This window comes from Tachyglossus aculeatus, chromosome 5, assembly GCF_015852505.1.
Source record: "Tachyglossus aculeatus isolate mTacAcu1 chromosome 5, mTacAcu1.pri, whole genome shotgun sequence".
In the NCBI taxonomy this organism is placed as follows: domain Eukaryota; kingdom Metazoa; phylum Chordata; class Mammalia; order Monotremata; family Tachyglossidae; genus Tachyglossus; species Tachyglossus aculeatus.
In genome coordinates this window covers 66,394,181-66,413,469 of record NC_052070.1, presented here as the reverse complement: position 1 = coordinate 66,413,469, position 19,289 = coordinate 66,394,181, and positions in this window count along the sequence as shown.

The window sequence follows — 19,289 nt, the reverse complement described above, 5'->3', positions numbered from 1 at the left end:
CGTCCTCCGATTCCCAAGCCCGTGCTCTTGCCACTAGGCCATACTGCTTCTGGAGTCTATCTCTAAGAAGAAGAGTAGAATCAATATCACATGACTGTCTCAGCAGATCTCTATTGAAATGGCATTTTGAGGCCCAGGCCAATTCAAAATTCACGTACTAAAGAGAAAAAATGGAATTATCTGCATCTCCTCTATCTGGGCTACCTGTAACTGGATCACTCCACTCTTTGCATATCAGGCTGTTGTTGACCCGGTGTCATTCTTGATTGGTAATTTTACACCTGAGCTGTGCTCAGGTCCAGAAAGAAGAACGAAGTTCAGTCAGTCAGTAGTATTTACTGAGTGCTTACTGTGTGCAGAGCATTATACTGAATGCTTGGGAGAGTACAATATAACAAACTCACTCCCTGCCCTCAACAACCTTGCAACCTAGGGGGAGAGACAGACATTAATATAAATAAATTAAAATCACAGATATGTTCAAAAGTTCCGTTGGGCCTGACCTGGGGTTCAATAAGGGTAGCAAGTCAGAGCAACACAGAAGGTACTACTGGTGAAAAGATTGATGTATTTTTTTCAAAGTATTTCTGTTTTGTAGACAAAAATCTTCAGTGCACGGCTGTTCCTTATATTGCCGTCCATCCTCTTAAATCCTGTTTCTCATCTTTGTAATGAGTGATGCACCGCCAAGGACAGAGATCCCTTTGGAGGCCAGAGCTCTCCTTTGTTCTCTATTCAGTTCCTCACAGGGGAGGGGCAAGTAATAATAATTGTAATTGTGCAAGTAATGATAATAATAATTGTGATATTAGGCACTTACTATGTGCCAAACACTATACTAAACACTAGAGTAGATACTTTCATTTATTCATTCAATCGTATTTATTGAGCACTTACTGTGTGCAGAGCACTGTACTCAGCACTTGGAAAGTACAAGTTTGCAACATACAGAGACAGTCCCTACCCAGCAGTGGGCTCACAGTCTAGAAGGGGGAGACAGACAACAAAACAGAACATATAAACCAAATAAAATAAATAGAATAAATATGTACAAGTAAAATACATAAATAGAGTAATAAATATGTACAAACATATGCAGGTGCTGTGGGAGGGGAAGGAGGTAAGGCGGGGGCAATGAGGAGGGGGAGAGGAAGGAGGGGGCTCAGTCTGGGAAGGCCTCCTGGAGGAGGTGAGCTCTCGGTAGGGCTTTGAAGGGAGGAAGAGAGCTAGCTTGGCGGATGTGTGGAGGGAGGGCATTCCAGGCCAGGGGGAGGATGTGGGCCAGGGGTCGACGGCGGGACAGGCAAGAATGAGGCACAGTGAGGAGATTAGTGGCAGAGGAGTGGAGGGTGCAGGCTGGGCTGGACAAGGAGAGAAGGGAGGGGAGGTAGGAGGGGGTGAGGTGATGGACAACCTTGAAGCCGAGGGTGAGGAGTTTTTGCCTAATGCATAGGTTGATTGGTAGTCACTGGAGATTTTTGAGGAGGGGAGTAATATGCCCAGAGCGTTTCTGCACAAAGATGATCCGGGCAGCAGCGTGAAGTATGGATTGAAGTGGGGAGAGACAGGAGGATGGTAGATCAGAGAGGAGGATGATGCAGTAATCCAGTCAGGATAGGATGAGAGACTGAACGAGTAGGGTAGCGGTTTGGAAGGAGAGGAAAGGGCGGATCTTGGTGATGTTGCGGAGGTGAGACCGGCAGGATTTGGTGACGGCTTGGATGTGAGGGGTGAACGAGAGAGCGGAGTCGAGGATGACACCAAGGTTGCGGGCTTGTGAGACGGGATGGTAGTGCCGTTAACAATGATGGGAAAGTCAGGAAGAGATACAAGGTATTCAGGTCAGACAAAGTCCCTGACCCAACCAGGGTTCACATTCTAAGGATGAGGAAGAATAGGTATTGAATCCCCAATTTATAGTTGAGGACCCTGGGGTACAGAGATGCTAAGTGACTTGCCCAGGGTCACACAGGAGGAAAGTAACAGAGCCAGCATGAGAACTCAGCTCCTCTGACTCCCAGGCTGATATTCTTTTCACTAGGCCATGCTTCTTCACAGCATGTTCACAATATTCTGGAGTAGAATTCTCCTTATTTGTCAATGATTTGTTTGATCAGTACTCTGCTGTTGAATCAGTATACCTGACAGTAGTAATTTGATTGTCAACAGTATCTGGATAGAAAACGCAAACTTTGAGTCTTAGAGTTGGATGGCAAGATCCAATAGTATTCATTCATTCATTCAATCATATTTATTGAGTGCTTACTGTGTTCAGAGCACTGTACTAAGCGCTTGGGAAGTACAAGTTGGCAACATATAGAGACGGTCCCTACCCAACAGCGGGCTCACAGTCTAGATAGCCAGATACTGATGATTCTTGCTAAAAAAAAAAACTAACAGCGGTAAGAATGCTCTATTTGTAAACTAATTTTCTGGATTTATCAATGGTCTCGATGAACAGGAGAGCACCTGCAAAATTCTGTTTTCCGCAAAAGCAGTTTCTCCTCTATTTGCCCCCTTCCCTTCAGCTCTTCTTCTGAAGAAATAAAATCGAGCTGCGTAAGCTGCAGGAAAGCAGGGATTTACAGCAAGCTTTTACAGCAAGCTTACCATATTTTCCAAACCGCTCCGGTGGTGGATAAATCCTCCGGGCTATGACTGGGTGGGCAGACAGGTTGAAGAAAGTAGTTTTGAATCCTCCTGAGGCATTTCAGCCTGCAGTTTATAGAGGAAAAATCCTGAAGTCTGCATTAAAAAAAAGTATTATAAATTCATTTGTTAAAATTATTGTGGAAAGCAAATTCCTTAACTTTGTTTTGGAAGTTCACATATTATTTCACCAAATAATCCCAAACTAGACTTTTAAGGCCTGGTCTGATCTCCTCTAAACCTGGGCAACTGTGCTCCCCCTGTATCTTGGTTGTTATAGTCACTAAGTGGAAGCAGGGTGGCCTAGTAGAAAGAGCATGGGGCTGGGAGTCAGAGGGCCTGGGTTCTAATCCCAGTTCCTCCATTTACCTGTTTTGTGACTCAGTGCACTCATTGGCAAAGTGGGGATTCAATACCTGTGCTCCCTCTTACTTAGAATATGAGCCCTTTGTGGGACCTGTTTATCTTGTATCTTCTCCAAAATTTAGTTCAGTGCTTGGCACATAGTAAGCACTTAAATACCACAAGTATTATTATTACATTTTCTCTTGGCCTCCAAAATGTGTTGTTTTCTAGGGTCCACACACAAAATCACCTCTGCATATGGCCAATAAAGCAGATTACCTAGATGAGTAAATTCAGTGCCAAGAGAATAACAATAATAATAATGGCGTTTATTAAGCACTTACTATGTGCAAAGCACTGTTCTAAGCACTGTGGAGATTACAAGGTGATCAGGTTGTCCCATGGGGGGCTCACAGTTTTAATCCCCATTTTACAGATGAAGTAACTGAGGCACAGAGAAGTTAAGTGACTTGCCCAAAGGCACACAGCTGACAAGGGGCGGAGTCAGGATTCAAACCTGAGAGAAGCAGCATGGCTCAGTGGAAAGAGCCCGGGTTTTGGAGTCAGAGGTCATGGGTTCAAATCCCGGCTCCACCAACTCTCAGCTGTGTGACTTTGGGCAAGTCACTTCACTTCTCTGGGCCTCAGTTCCCCCATCTGGAAATTGGGGATTAAAACTGTGATCCCTCCATGGGACAACCTGATCATCTTGTAACCTCCCTAGTGCTTAAAACAGTGCTTTGCACATAGTAAGTGCTTAACAAACACCATCGTTATTATTATTATTAATAAACCCATGACCTCTGACTCTAAAGCCTGTGCTCTTTCCACTGAGCCATGCTGCTTCTCTACCACTAGCCCCTGTTCTAAGAAACTTTCTGTTTTCCTCTCAGGAGGCACTTAGCTTTTACTGTGAGAATTATGACTACTTTTATAAAAGTTGAATAGCATAAAGTTGTGAAATTTTTGAGAACCTTAACAAATATCTCCAAATAAAATACTTTTGAAACCTCCTGAACAGTGAATATAAGTTGATGGCTTCTTTCTTGGTGCTGGTTCATCTTGACTTTTGACCTTTAGGAAGCCCAGTCTTCTAAAGGGGCTCAAAGAGTTGTCAGAAATGCCAGTGTCGAATTTTATTTCTTTTTAGGAATGTGTGTCATGTGACTGGTGATGCCATCAATAGGGGATGTTAGGCATGTATTTTTTTTCTCTTCATATCTCAAATGACTTTTAACATATGTAAAAATATTTATCTAGCCCTTCAAGTCTACAGAATGTGCAGCAGGGTACTCTCTTTCAAACACTTCCTCTTGGTAATATCATATTTAACTCAAAAAAAGTCACAAGACCACTGAGGGCAAATAGTAGGTAGAAATCTGACAAAAAGCTAATGAGCTCTCCTGTGATTATCAGTGAGTACTGTAACTCATTAAATTTCATTTCCTGGGAAAGTCCACCTAGGGAGAAGAAATTATCTGGAATAAATGCCTGAAAATCTAATACAGCCAGATTTATGGCCAACTACATAGCAGCCATATAATAATCAGTGCAAATATTAAAGTGTTTTAATGAGTCCACTGAAATATTTAATGGGGTTTTTTTGTTTAGTTTTTATCGGTTTGAAATCCGTCTGTTAGAATAATGTCGGAATGGGGCTGTCCTTGGTTCTGGTTGGATTTCAGCTCTTACATCCAATGTAGTATGGTGTTAAAATTATTAATATTTTCCTTGGTTCACAACTGTAATAAACAGATCTAAGACTGTCAAAATCCATTAAGAGTCCTGCTTTGGTCTGCAACTATTTGGGCCTCTGCTTAACATTCAGTGCTCTTGAAAGGCTCCTGAAAAGGATTACTACTTAGGTGAATTTTTCTCCTATGGGGAAGAAATATTACAGAAGAGTTACAGGTATAATGACACTTTATATTCCCTAGGAACAAAAGGCTTTTTCTGATGACTGAAACCCTCAAAATTCTGTCTTCAGCCTAAGTATTACAAGACCGGCTAGCGGTTAGTTGTCAAATCACATGAGCCTGGCTTACTCTAAAGTTGGAGAAAGGGTCAAGCTGCATTTTCAAATCTCCTATTTTTTTTAAATGGTATTAAGTGCTTACTAGGTTCCAGGCCCTGTACTAAGCTAAGAACTGTATCAAGTTGGATACAGTCCATGTTCCAAATGGGGCTCACTGAATTAATCCCCATTTTACAAGTAAGGTAACTGAGGTAAAGAGAAATGAAATGGCCTGCCCAGGATCACACAGCAGACAAATGGCAGAGCCAGGAGTAGAACTGAGGTCCTTCTGATTCCCAGTGACTCCTAGTGAGCTTAAGTTCCCATTTGTTGACTAGGTAAACCAAGTGGGTTTGTCCTCCATTTGTTCTCCTCATCTGTACGAGGTGACATAGAACTGAAGAGAATAACTGATTTCTAGAAGTTGTTGGCAGTATTAGAGAAGAAATTACATTCATCATCCAGAGCCTCCCAGACAGCCTCAATCAAGCAATTGTATTTATTGAGTGCTTATTGTGTGCAGAACACTGTACTAAGCACTTAGGACAGTTCAGTAGAGTTCATGGACGTGTTCCTTGCTCATATTGCGTTTGCAGTGTAGAGGGAAAGCCCCCTGATGAAAAGTGCCCAGAAGAGGAGAGTCTCGTGTGAATAGAGGAGAGTGTGCAGGGAGAATTGAGTGGGTAGGGTACTGACCCTTAGACATATGATGATGTTGATGGAGTTTCCCGCCCAGAATAAGGGAAAAACCACGGTCAAATTCCTGAAAATTTGGGGAATGAAAGGGATCCATCAAAGTATTCTTCATGTTGAGTCTCTTAGAACACTCAGTCAATAGCATTTATTGTCTCCTGTGTGCAGCTCTTTGTAGGCAGGGAACGTGTCTGCCAATTCTGTTTGATTGTATTCTACCAAGGGCTTCGTACAGCACGCTGCAGTAAGTGTTCAATAAATACCATTGATTGGTTTACTGGTTGATTGCAGAATGCTACCCTAGGTGTTTGGGACAGTACAAAAGAACTTTGTACTTATCCTCCCCAGCGCTTAGAACAGTGTTTTGCACATAGTAAGTGCTTAACAAATGCCATCATAAAATAACTTAACCTAATCCCTGCCCTTATGGAGCTTCCAGAGTAGTGAAGAAAACAGTCTGTTAAATAGATGACAAATAGAAAGAGAAATTATATATGAACTCCGTATGTAAGTGTGATGAAGTTTGCGGTAACTTAAAATGCTTAGATGGTGAGGAAGGACTTTGCCGCTTGACTGCTTTGGGACCTACTGCTCTTTCCACTAGGCCAAGCTGCTTCTCTTCCAGTCCTTTATAATCAATTAATGATAGTTATTGAGCGCTTACTCTGAATAGATTACTGCACTAAGCTTTAGGGAGAGTATTCAATAGAATAAGTAGACCAGATCCTTGTCTTCAAGGAGCTGACATTTTGGTGTGAAGTGAAAAAGTGACTGGCCCTGACTGTGTGGCTTAAGGCCTCCCCAGTTGGAGGTCATAGCCTTAGGGTCCCCTCCCGTTGGTGCTGCCCACCTCAGGGGCCCCTCCTGTTAGTGCTGCCCACCTCAGGGTCCCCTCCCGTTAGTGCTGCCCACCTCAGGGGCCCCTCCCATTGGTGCTGCCCACCTCAGGGGCCCCTCCCATTGGTGCTGCCCACCTCAGGGGCTCCTCGCATTTGTGCTGCCCACCTCAGGGGCTCCTCCCATTGGTGCTGCCCACCTCAGGGGCCCCTCCCATTGGTGCTGCCCACCTCAGGGGCCACTCCCATTGGTGCTGCCCACCTCAGGGGCCACTCCCATTGGTGCTGCCCACCTCAGGGGGCCCTCCCACTGGTGCTGCCCACCTCAGGGGCCCCTCCCACTGGTGCTGCCCACCTCAGGGGCCCCTCCCATTGGTGCTGCCCACCACAGGTGCTCCTCCCACTGGTGCTGCCCACCTCAGGGACTCCTTCCATTGGTGCTGCCCACCTCGGGGACCCCTCCCATTGGTGCTGCCCACCTCAGGGGCTCCTTCTATTGGTGCTGCCCACCTCAGGGGCCCCTCCCATTGGTGCTGCCCACCACAGGGGCCCCTCCCATTGGTGCTGCCCACATCAGGGGCTCCTTCTATTGGTGCTGCCCACCTCGGGGGCCCCTCCCATTGATGCTGCCCACCGCAGGGGCCCCTTCCACTGGTGCTGCCCACCTCAGGGGCTCCTTCCATTGGTGCTGCCCCCCTCAGGGGCTCCTCCCATTCATGCTGCCCACCATAGGGGCTCCTCCCATTCGTACTGCTCACATCAGGGGCCCCTTCCACTGGTGATGCCCACCTCAGGGGCCCCTTCCATTGGTGCTGCCCATCTCAGGGGCCCTTCTCATTGGTGCTTCCCATCTCAAGGGCCCCTCTCATTGGTGCTTCCCACTTCAGGGGCCCTGCCCATTGGTGCTACCTGCCCCAGGAGCCCATCCTATTAGTGCAGCTCATCTCAGGAGCTTCTTCCATCAGTGCTGCCCACCTCAGTAGCTTCTCTTATTAGTCTACATGTCACCCCAGATCCCAAACCCGAACCCCACCCTGCACAAGTGGAGGGCAGTTAAATCAGGGTGCAGGGCTCTTATAAACACTGAGAATGTTAGGGGCTTTGCTGCCCTGAACTGTGAAAGAGGGAGGGAAAGTTGGGATTCGTTACATTGTTGAAAGGTTAGTTAGTTGTATGGTTTTCCTCTCCCAACCCCAAATTGGAAGCCTGCTGTGGGCAGGGAATGTCTTTAATTTATGGTTTTGTTTTGTTTTTGTTAAATCTCCAAGTGCCTAGAACAGTGCTCTGTACAAAGTAAGTGCTTAACAAATATTAGCAAAAGCAATAACTGTCAGAACTTGAATTTTGCATGGAAAACACACCAAAGGCAACACCACAATTTAACATAATGATAATAATAATAAAAAACTTTCCTTAATTGTAACTTAAACGGGGAAGCCCAGAAGATAGTTGCAAGAAATGTTCAGGCTCCAAACGAGACTAAAAGTTTACAGAGCTTAAGTGTTGTCCAACTTTCTCTACTGCTGTGAGACCTGAACCTCCTATTTGTGCCACCTCTGGCATTTTGAAGAGTTCCATCAGAGCCATTTATACCATTCTCAATATCAAATGGCAGATAAGATCATGAACAATCAGGTTCTGGAACAGAGTATCCTAGCCTCAAAGTTACGTTCACTTTAACACAGTTGTGCCAGGCGGAACTTGTGAAGAGAATGATTGAAAGCAGAACTGGGGTAGGGAGAGCTGAAATTGGGGAACCAAAAGCAGAGAGCAGAAGAAACATTTTCAGAACATAATAATAATAATAATGATGGCATTTGTTAAGCGTTTGCTATGTGCTGAGCACTGTTCTAAGCACTGGAGTAGATACAAGGTGATCAGGTTGTCCCACATGGGGCTCACAGTCTTAATCCCCATTTTACAGATGAGATGACTGAGGCACAGAGAAGTTAAGTGACTTGCCCAAAGTCACACAACTGACAAGTGGCAGAGCCGGAATTAGAACCCATGACCTCTGACTCCCAAGCCCGGGCTTTTTCCACTGAGCCACGCCGCTTCTCTATAGTAGAATATAGTAGAACATAGTAGAGCAACACCTCAGACGACGCTGCAGTTTAGCTGAAAAAGGAGTCAATTGCAGAGGGTAGACCAGTAATGTGCACGTCTATCAAAAAAGGAGTGGCTCTTTTTGAGCAAAAACTTAGTAATAATAATTATGGTACTTGCTAAGCGCTTACTATACTGTACTAAATATGGAGGCACTGTATTAGGTGCTGGACACTGTAATAAAAACAATAGTATTTATTAAGTACTTACTGTGTGCCCAGGCACTTTTCTGGGGGAGAACAAGCAAGTGAGAATTAAACACAACCCCTGTCCCTAGTGGGACTCACAATTGAAAAATTGAAGTGGGAGAAAGGCTTGGAGACAGAAACTTCAGAAGTAATGAAACATTAAAATCCAGCTCAGGCAGTTGAACAAAATAGACTCAAAGTCTCAGTGGTGATGGGGGAGTCTGAAGGCATGCAAGAGCTGGCCAGGAGCAGAGACCTTCAGGGATGTGAGGGAAGGTGGCAGTCACTGTGGTGTTTTTCTCAGCCGGGATGGAGGGTTCTGAGACTGCATGGGAGCAGCTTTTATCCCTGGCCTGGTCCGCATGAAGCATTCCAGGAACATGCTGGGAGCAGGGACCGTGGGCTTCAGGAGGTAATGGGACTAGTGCTTTGTACAGAGTAAGTGCTTAATAAATGCCATCAAAAAAAAAAAGGAACATGACGAGGAGGCCAGCGGCATGGCCTAGTAGAAAAAGCACCAGATCTGAGAGTCAGAAGGTCTGGATTCGAATCCAGTCTCTGCCACTTGTCTGCTAGATGACCTGGGGCAAGTCACTTCACTTCTCCGGGCTTCGGGGACCTCATTTGGAAAATGGGGTTTGAGACTGTGAGCCCACCTGGGACAGGGACTGTGTCCATCCCCATTTGCTTGTATCCAACCCGGTCTTAGTACTGTGTCTGGCACATAATAAGTGCTTAACAAATACTGTTTCAGCACTTAGAACAGTGCTGGGCACGTAGTAAGTGATTAACAAATACTGTAATTATTGTTATAAAAGAGAAAAGTACCCGGTGCAGTAAACATTAAATATAGTCACCCAACAAGGGCAGCTTTTTTTGGTGCACAATATGGCAGGAATCGTGGGTTTGGCATTGATATTTTTGGCAAGCCATGTACCCGTAGATGAATTTCACCATCAGTGGCATCCCTTTTGAATATGAAGGGCAACTATAGATAAAGGGGGCCCTACAGATGCAGTGTGGCTCAGTGGAAAGAGCACGGGCTTGGGAGTCAGAGGTCATGGGTTTGAATCCCAGCCCCGCCATTTGTCAGCTGTGTGACCTTGAGCAAGTCACTTAACTTCTTTGTGCCTCAGTTATCTCATCTGTAAAATGGGAATTAAGACTGTAAGCCCTATGTGGGACAACTTGATCACTTTGCATCCCCCCAGGGCTTAGAACAGTGCTACGCACATAGTAAGCGCTTAACAAATGCCATCATTATTAGAGAAGCAGCGTGGCTCAGTGGAAAGAGCACGGGTTTAGGAGTCAGAGGTCATGGGTTCTAATCCCGGCTCCACCACTTGTCAGCTGTGTGACTTTGGGCAAGTCACTTCACTTCTCTGGGCTTCAGACTGTGAGCCCCATGTGGGACAACCTGATGACCTTGTATCTCCCCCAGAGCTTAGAACAGTACTTGGCACATAGTAAGCTCTTAACAAATACCATCATCATTATTATTATTAGAGATGACATGCCAAAGTTTCTAGCACTGCTGCTCTCCCATTCCTCTAGATGCACTCTAGACAAGCCCAGGCCCAAAGTCCAGGTACCTTTTTGCTCTCCTTCAACCTTTTTCCCTGGTTGGTGCAGCTCTCCAGTAGAGGCGGAGACTGCCCTCCTTAAACATAGGCCCAGAAATAATATGCTTGACAGCTGATGCCTGAAGATTCTCATGGGACTTTCTGGATTTTGGGGACTGACTTGAGATGATCCAGACCCTAAGTAGGGAGAAGAAACAAAAGGGGAAGTAAACTTTTTTTAAAAAAAGACCCCTATCAGTCTGAAGTAATCATGCTAGGGTTCTGGGAAGGCATTCAGAAATTAATCCACTGGTACCTACCCTTGCTTACCTATTTATACTTGTTCCAGGGGACATTACAGCCAGAATGTAAGCAGCATGGCATAACGGATAGAGCATGGACCTGGGAATTGGAAGGTCATGGATTCTAATCCCAGCTCCACCACTTGTCTGCCGTGTGGACTTGGGCAAGTTGCTTAACTTCTCTGCACCTCAATTACCTCATTTGTAAAATGGGGATTGAGATTGTGAGCCCGCCATGGACAGGAACTGCGTCCAACCCGATTTGCTTGTATCCACCCCAGTGCTTAGTATAGTGCCTGGCATATAGTAAGTGCTTTACAAACACCATAAAAAGGTGTGACTGAAAATAGAACTAAAGAAACACAGGCACTCAGTGTAGATCCAGTATTAGGACATGGAGAAGGTGCAGATAGAGGAGCAGAGGGACCAGAAATGTGTTGATGATAGTAGTATCTGTTAAGCACTCACTATACCATACACTTTAAGTACAGGGGTAGCTACAAGACTATCTGTTTAGTCACAGTCCCTAGTCTTCATGGAGCTCATAATCTAAGAGTGAGGGAGAGCAGGTCTTGAATCCCCATTTTACAGATGAGGAAACTGAGGCCCAGAGCAGTTAAGTGGCCTACCCAAGTTTTCACAGCTGGACAGTGGCAGAGGTGGGATTTGAACCCAGGTCCTCTAACTCCTGGGCCCATGTTCTTTCCACTAAGCCACGCTGCTTCTCTAAGGAGAATCAGGACATAGATATTGCCCATGTAGATTGGATTCTCACTGCTGATTAATGTTAATGGGATGCCCACACATACATCAAGTTGCAAACAGACCAAAAAAAGCTGATCTGCTGCCTCATTAGAAGCCAATCAAATGCTTTCAACGTTGAGTAATATGTTTTGCTGGGCTGGCTCTGGGAGCAATCTAGCAACTCCGTTCCATGCTAATTGCAGACATTCCAGGGAAAGCAGATGAACAGGACGGGGGAAACAGGAAAGTCACCAGGCAGCTAAGGAGATGAGAATGTGGCTAGTTCACCCAGTGAAAGTCTGATCAAAAGAAGAAGCTTTCAAATTCTCATAAGACAGTCAAATAAAATTGAATCGATCCACATAGCATCTCCAGTCCAATACAGAGTAGATGTTGAAAAATTCCCCGTAGTAATAAGATTTCCCTACATTACTATGACACTTTCTGTCATCTCCTGTTATATCTGTTGTCAGACAAAAACAAGCTCGCTGAGAACTGTTATACCTGAAAGTTGAAATAAATCTCAAGGGATGAAGAAAATGAGAAATATTTCCATCAATCCAATTTCCTTTCAATTTTTTTTTTAACTCCCAAGCTTCTTGTTCTTCCTTTTTTTTTTTTTTTTAAGAGATAGCTTTCTGGAACAGTGGTAACAGAGCTTTCCATGTCCAATTTTTAAAAATCAGAAATAAGTTTTCCACTGAATCTCAGACCATTGGAACTCTGCGCTGGGATTCCATTTGCTATCAAAGACCTTAATGAGGAGGGACAGGCAATTATTATTATTTATTTCACTAATTAGCAAGATAATCATTCATTCTGAAACTATTCGGTGTTAGAAATACTCTGTACCCTTTATCGAAAGCAGTCTTCTTTTTTTTTAAAAAAAAAAACGAACTACTGTTAGATGGGGAATTTTTTTAAGGAATAATTTCTGAGCTGTGAAGATAATGTAACAAGAGGCTAGAGTCCATAAAAACATCACCTTTCAGTCTCTGAAGACATAATGCTTTATGATAACCATAAAACATTTTAGTGCAAAATAAATTGCTGTCCTATTCAAATCCTTAAACGCACTACAGTGGATGTCACTGAAGACATACAGCTATTTTTTCCAATACTGAGATATATTTTATCATAATTTGTGGGGTAGGTGACAACCTTGTACACATGATTGCCTTTTCCTGCTTAGTTAGTTTGTCAAGGTCAGAGGTCTTTGGCCTTTATGGATGTAGGGCTATTAGGGAATAAGTAAAGTACCCGAACAGCAGCTAAAGGAAACTTCTTTATTTTTCATGACTTACGGACACATTAAGCTTTTTCATGGTGTTTACTTACAAAAAGTCATCGTGCAACTCCACATGCTTTTTTAAAACACAGTAGCCTTGGTGTGTTCTCTTCTTTTGGGAATGGATAGGTAGTTCGGGACTCACGTTGTGGCAGTGATACTTTACACTTTATAATTCAGAGCAAGCTATTTGGTGACCATCTCCCTTTCGGGGGGGTTATTATGAAAAGGGTGTGGATAAGTGAAATGGAGCCATGCCGGCTAATTGGTAAGAGTATGAGAGTGTGGGTCTGAGAACCAGGAGACTCGTCTTCATTCATTCATTCAATCATATTTATTGAGAGCTTACTGTGTGCAGAGCACTGTATTAGGCGCTTGAGTCTTCATCTCACTGCTCGAGCTTGATGGTCTTAACCAAGCAACACAATGACAAGAGCAACAAGTCTGGCCTAATATTTCACGTTTACCAACTCTCTTCTATGCATTTTTTAAAATTAATTAATTTTTTAATGGGGTTGCTTAAAAACTTACTATGTGCCTGGCACTGTACTTACTAATCATTGGGGTAGGTACAAGCTAATCAGTTTGGAAACCATCTATGTCCCACGTGGGGTAACAGTCTTAATCCCCATTTTACAGATGAGGTAGCTGAGGCACAGAGAAGTGAAGCGACTTGCCCAAGGTCACAAGTTAGACAAATAGTGGAGTCGGGAAGAGAACCCACATAGTCTGACTCCGGAACCCATGGTTTTTCCACTAGGCCATGCTGGTTCATATTGTACTTTCATATGTGCTTAGTACAGTGCTCAGCACATAGTGAGTGCTAAGTAAATACCATTGATTGATTGATTGATGAGAAACGTTGGCTTTCAATGGGAGTAAGAGCTGGCATGCTGATTCACTTGGGCTTTGCAGTTCCTTCTCTTTTCTTAACCCTAACCCACTTCCCAATCAGAGGCATTTTGGGGCAGTTGCTCCTGGGCTCCTTTTGCAGGGAGGCTATGAGCATCCAGTAAGTATAATGCACTGTACTAAGTGCTTAGGAAATAGAAAACAAAGAAGTGACACACTCTCTGCCCACAAAGATCTTACACTATAACAAGAGTGACCAAAGTAAGAGCTAGAGTTAGCTTATGGGTTAGTGCAATTTGGAATGCTGGGGATTAATTGGAGAATTGCAGTGCTGGAGTAAGTGGGATTTCTTTTTTTTTTTTTAAATAGTATTTGTTAGGCATTTACTATGTGTCAAGCACTGTTCCAAGCACGGGAGTACATACAAGAGAATTAGGTTAGCCATGGTACTTGTCCACATAGAGCTCCCAGTCTAAATAGGAGGAGGATTTTATCCTCTTTTTGCAGATAAGGTAACTGAGGCTCAGAAAAGTTAAGTGACTTGCCCAGGGTCACACAGGAGACAGGTGGCAGAGACAGAATTAGAACACATGTCCTCTGATCCCCAAGCCCATTCTCGTTCCACTAGGCCATGATGTTTCCCAGAAAGACTTTGAAAACAGGGATCACTGTGGTCTGTCGTGAGCCATGGGACAGGGGCTGGAGAGTCAAGACTGAAGTGTGGTTAGAAATAGAGCTTGGATTAAGGACTTGCCAAAAAGAAAATTGATCTGGAACCATGGCTAATGGTTGGGAAATGGCTCCGGTTTTCTGCTGAAGAATCCATGTCACTTTTGCAAGCTCTCAAGTTTACCATATGCCGGGCACTGTACTTAGTGCTGGGATAGAAACAAACAAATTGGATTGGACACAGTCCCTGTCCCACTGGGGGCTCACAGTCTCAATCCTCATTTTACAGATGAGGCAACTGAGGCACAGAGAAGTGAACTGAGTTGCTCAAGGTCACATAGCAGACAAGTTCCAGGATTAGAACCCATGACCTCCTGATTCCCAAGCCCGTGCTCTATCCACTATGCCATGCTGCTTCTCTTCCAAGCACTTAGTTAAGTGCTGTGCATATAGCAAGCTCTCAATAAATATGATTAATTGATTGACTTGAGACTCTATTAACCATGAATGGGCTTGCCTGCAGATGTAGCACATTTGTGTGTGCATGGAAAGCAAAATCTCTCCTTCACATTTGAAAATAACACAATGGGCAGTGTTAACTGTGATACCCTTGTTTTAGGATGTGGACAAAAGACTGATAAGTGTGGCTAACAATCCCTTTCAAAACACACTTACTGATTGCAGCATCCTACTGCTGGTAGGTTTTGGTTTTTTTAATGATATTTGTTCAGTGTTTATATACCAAACACTTTGCTAAGAATTTGGCTAGATACAAGTTAATCAGATAATAGTGATGGCATTTATTAAATGCTTACTATGTGCAAAGCACTGTTCTAAGTGCTGGGGTGGTTGCAAGGTGATCAGGTTGTCCCACGGGGGGCTCACAGTCTTATTCCTCATTTTACAGATGAGGTAACTGAGGCACAGAGAAGTGAGGTGACTTGCCCAAAGTCACACAGCTGACAATTGGTAGAGCTGGGATTTGAACCCCTGACCTCTGACTCCAAAGCCCATGCTCTTTCCACTGAGCCACGCTGCAGATGGGATTAACTGCCCCTCATCTGGCTCAGAGTCTTAGTAGAACTAAGTAGGAGGGAGAACTGGTATTGAAATCCCATTATACAGTTGAAGAAACTGAGACACAGGATAGTGAAGTAACTTGCCCAAGGTCACACAGCAGGCCAGTGGTGGAGCCGTATTTAGAACCCAGGCCCATGCTCTTTCTACTGCAGTTTTGAGTCTGACTCTTGGATATAGTCCGTTCAAAGTAGAAACATTTTTATAGATCTCCATAAGCTGCAGGTTGTGTTGTATTGCTGTTTGAACACGCTTTACAGTTACAGATTTGGGATTTGAAGGGCTTTTTCAGTGAAATGATTCCATTAATGTTTCTATGTTTGGGGCCTATTTGCTTTGTGGAAATGATACCGCATTAATGTATTTTTGAAGGGGTCATTTGGAAGGGAATATTTTTAATAACATCTCTAAATGACTGAGAAATAAGGAAAGGAAGCACTAACATCCAAAAAAGTTGGAAATAGGAAGCATCACTGAACGGAACAATTAAAAAGAGAGTGTGTCATAGGGATTTGTGTTGAAATTAAGCATTTCTTTCCATTTTCTCTCCTTCCTGCCCAATCTATGCATTCCCAGACTCTGCTTCCTGACAGCGTTTGGTTTTGGAAGGCTTCCCATTATGTGATTTTGCTCATCTTTCCTATGGCTGCTTTTTGTCTTTCGTAAGAATGAAAATAAACAATAAAAACAGCAGCAGTTTGGTGCTGTTTTGAATCTACAGTCACATATATTTTAATCTAAATGGCAATATTTAACAACAAAATTGCTTCATTTCAACTTCATTGCATTTCTTCATGTGTGAGAACTATAATTTAAAAATAATAAATGAAAGAGGGTGGATATATTACCCCCATTAATCCTCAGTACTGCTTATTTTCAGCATTTTTTAATTATTTGGGTGTATTCGATATATTTAGTTGAAGTGGAAAAAAAGCATTCAAATTTCAGGCCATTTGCAGTTACTAATTTATCTGAAGTTTTCTAACCAAATTATTGAATTTCAAAGAAACATTTTAAGATTTCTACCCTGTTCAGCCCACCCCACCCCACTCTGGGCCAGTGGAAACCATTGAATTAGTCACATAAAAATGTCATGGGAGCTGAAGGGGTGAGGAAAAAAGACATCACCCCTGTGAATTTTCAACTTGTAAAACCCATATTGATTCCTCGTCATGGAACCAACTTAAAACTCAAGGGGTCCCAGTGTGGAAATTTAAATTTGACTGGAAACATTCAGGAGCAAGTCAGGAATAATATATTTAATAATAATAATGGCATTTATTAAGCTCTATGTGTAAAGCACTGTTCTCATATTTGATCAATCAGCGGTATTGATTGTATTGATATTCATCAATTATTCATTGATTGATTGATAAGTGCTTGGGAGAGTACAATACAATAGCATAGGCAGTCATGATCGCCACACTCAAGGAACCTATAGTCTAACAAGGAACCTAGTCTATTTAATGTAAGATTGTTCCTCATTTTCATATGAAAAAGGTGATAAACTAATTCTGAATTGATGAAAATCTGCACAAGTTAAAGCAGTATTTTGGAGCAGCATAAACAGGTGGCAGTTCTTCATTTTGTTCTTTATCAGGAAGCAGCATGGCTCAGTGGAAAGAGCGCGGGCTTGGGAGCCCGAGGTCATGGGTTCGAATCCTGGCTCTGCCACTTGTCAGCTGTGTGACCTTGGGCAAGCCACTTAACTTCTCTGTGCCTCAGTTACCTCATCCGTAAAATGGGGATTAAGACTGTGAGCCCCACATGGGACAACCTGATCACCTTGTATCCTCCCCAGCACTTAGAACAGTGCTTCACACATAGTAAGCACTTAACAAATAGCACCATTATTATTATTATTATTATTATTTTGTGGGTGGGGTTAAAAAGTGGGGAAGGATTTGGGAGAGGACAGAAGCTCAGCAAGAACTAATACAATCAAAGCACAGCTAATCAATGCTCTTCATTGAGCATACACTGTGTGCCCTCTACTAGATGCTCAGGAGAGTGCAAAACAATAAAATTGGCTGACAAGGTGCTTGCCTGCCCTCCAAGAGCTTACAATCTAGTGAACAGGCTCAAAAGCCACCATTTTGGGTCTTTCCAGTCGTTACTGGAGATTCTCAGCCTTGTCAGAGAATTCAGGGGAGAGAGGCTGGGAATTCAAGGAAAGGTCCATGGCGACCATTGCTTCCTCTGCTTCCATGGAGTTGCCCACGTCCCAGCCTACATACTTCACTCACCTAATGCCAACCTTTTGACTGTACCTCGATCTCATCTATCTTGCTGCCAACCTATCGCCTATGTCCTGCCTCTGGCCTAGAATGCCCTCCCTCGTCATATCTGACATACAGTTATTCTCCTTGCCTTCAAAGTTTTATTGAAGGCACATCTCCTACAAGAGGCCTTCTCTGTCTAAGCCCTCCTTTCCTCTTCTCCCACTCCCTTTGACATCACCCTGAGTAGCTCCTTTTATTCATCCCCCTTCCCAGCCCCACAACAATAATTACATATCTGTAATTTATTTATTTATATTAATGTCTTTCTTCCCCTCTCGACTATAAGCTCATTGAGAGACCGTATGTGTCTGCCTATCATTATATTATGCTCTCCCAAGTGCTTAGTACAGTGCTCTGCACAAAGTACTTGACAATAAATACAAGTGAATGAATGAATAAATGTGGTAACATGCACAGTTGAGTCTTTACCTCCTTGGAGCATTTGTGGTACACTGAATTTAGGAAAGACAAAAATGTGTGGAGAATCATAAACTGGCTTAATCTTAAATCCCTAAAGTCAGATCTTTTCTTCAAACTGTATTTAAAGAACCTTGATTTCCTCTGTGTCTCTTAACCTCATCTCTAACTGGGGTCAAATGTCATTTTCAACTACTTCCTCATAGAGGAGTCTGGAAGATTAATTCAGTGGTATTAGGAAACTGCATTGACCATTTGAGTAGGAAAACCTCACACGTATAAGTTTAAATGAAGTTAGCCAAACATTTGGGTCTCTGTGCATATAAACAAGCTATGCATGGAACAACAAGGGCAAACTTGCAGCATTGGGAGAAAGGCAAGGGGAACAGCATAAAAGCCTAAAGATACCTCTTACACCAAAAAAGATTAATTGGGAAAAACTCATTCTTTTATTTGGCCTAAATCCTTCAATAATAATAATAATAATGGCATTTATTAAGCGCTTACTGTGTGCAAAGCACTGTTCTAAGCGTGGGGGAGGTTACAAGGTGATCAGGTTGTCCCACGGGGGGCTCACAGTCTTAATCCCCATTTTACAGATGAGGTAATTGAGGCCCAGAGAAGTTAAGTGATTTGCCCAAAGTCACACAACTGACAATTGCCGGAGCTGGGATTTGAACCCATGACCTCTGATTCCAAAGCCCATGCTCTTTCCACCAAGCCATGCTGCTTCTTGAGCCAGCATGGCATAGTGGAAAGAGTTTGGGATATAGAGTCAGGAGACCTGATTTCTAGTTTCTGTTCTGCCACTTGCCTGCTGTATGACTTGGGTCAAAATGCTTAACTTTATTGGGTCTCGATTCCTCATCTGAAAAATGGGGATAAAATGTTCACCCTCCCTCTAAGACTCTGAGCCCCCTGTGGGACAGGAACCTCAATCAATCACTTGTATTTATTGAGAGCTTACTGTGTGCAGGTCACTGTACTAAGTGCTTGGGGGAGCACAATATAACAAGGTTAGGAGATATGTTCCCTGCCCTCAGTGAGCTTACAGTCTAGAGGAGGAGACAGACATTAATATAAATAAATCACAGATATGTACATCAGTGCTGTGGGGCTGAGGGAAAGGTGAATAAAGGGTGCAAAATCCCAACGCAAGGGTGTGATACAGAAGGGAATGGGAGAAGAGGAAATGAGGGGTTCATTGGGGAAGGCCTCCTGGAGAAGATGTGCCTTCAATAAAGCTTTGAAGACGAGGAGAGTGA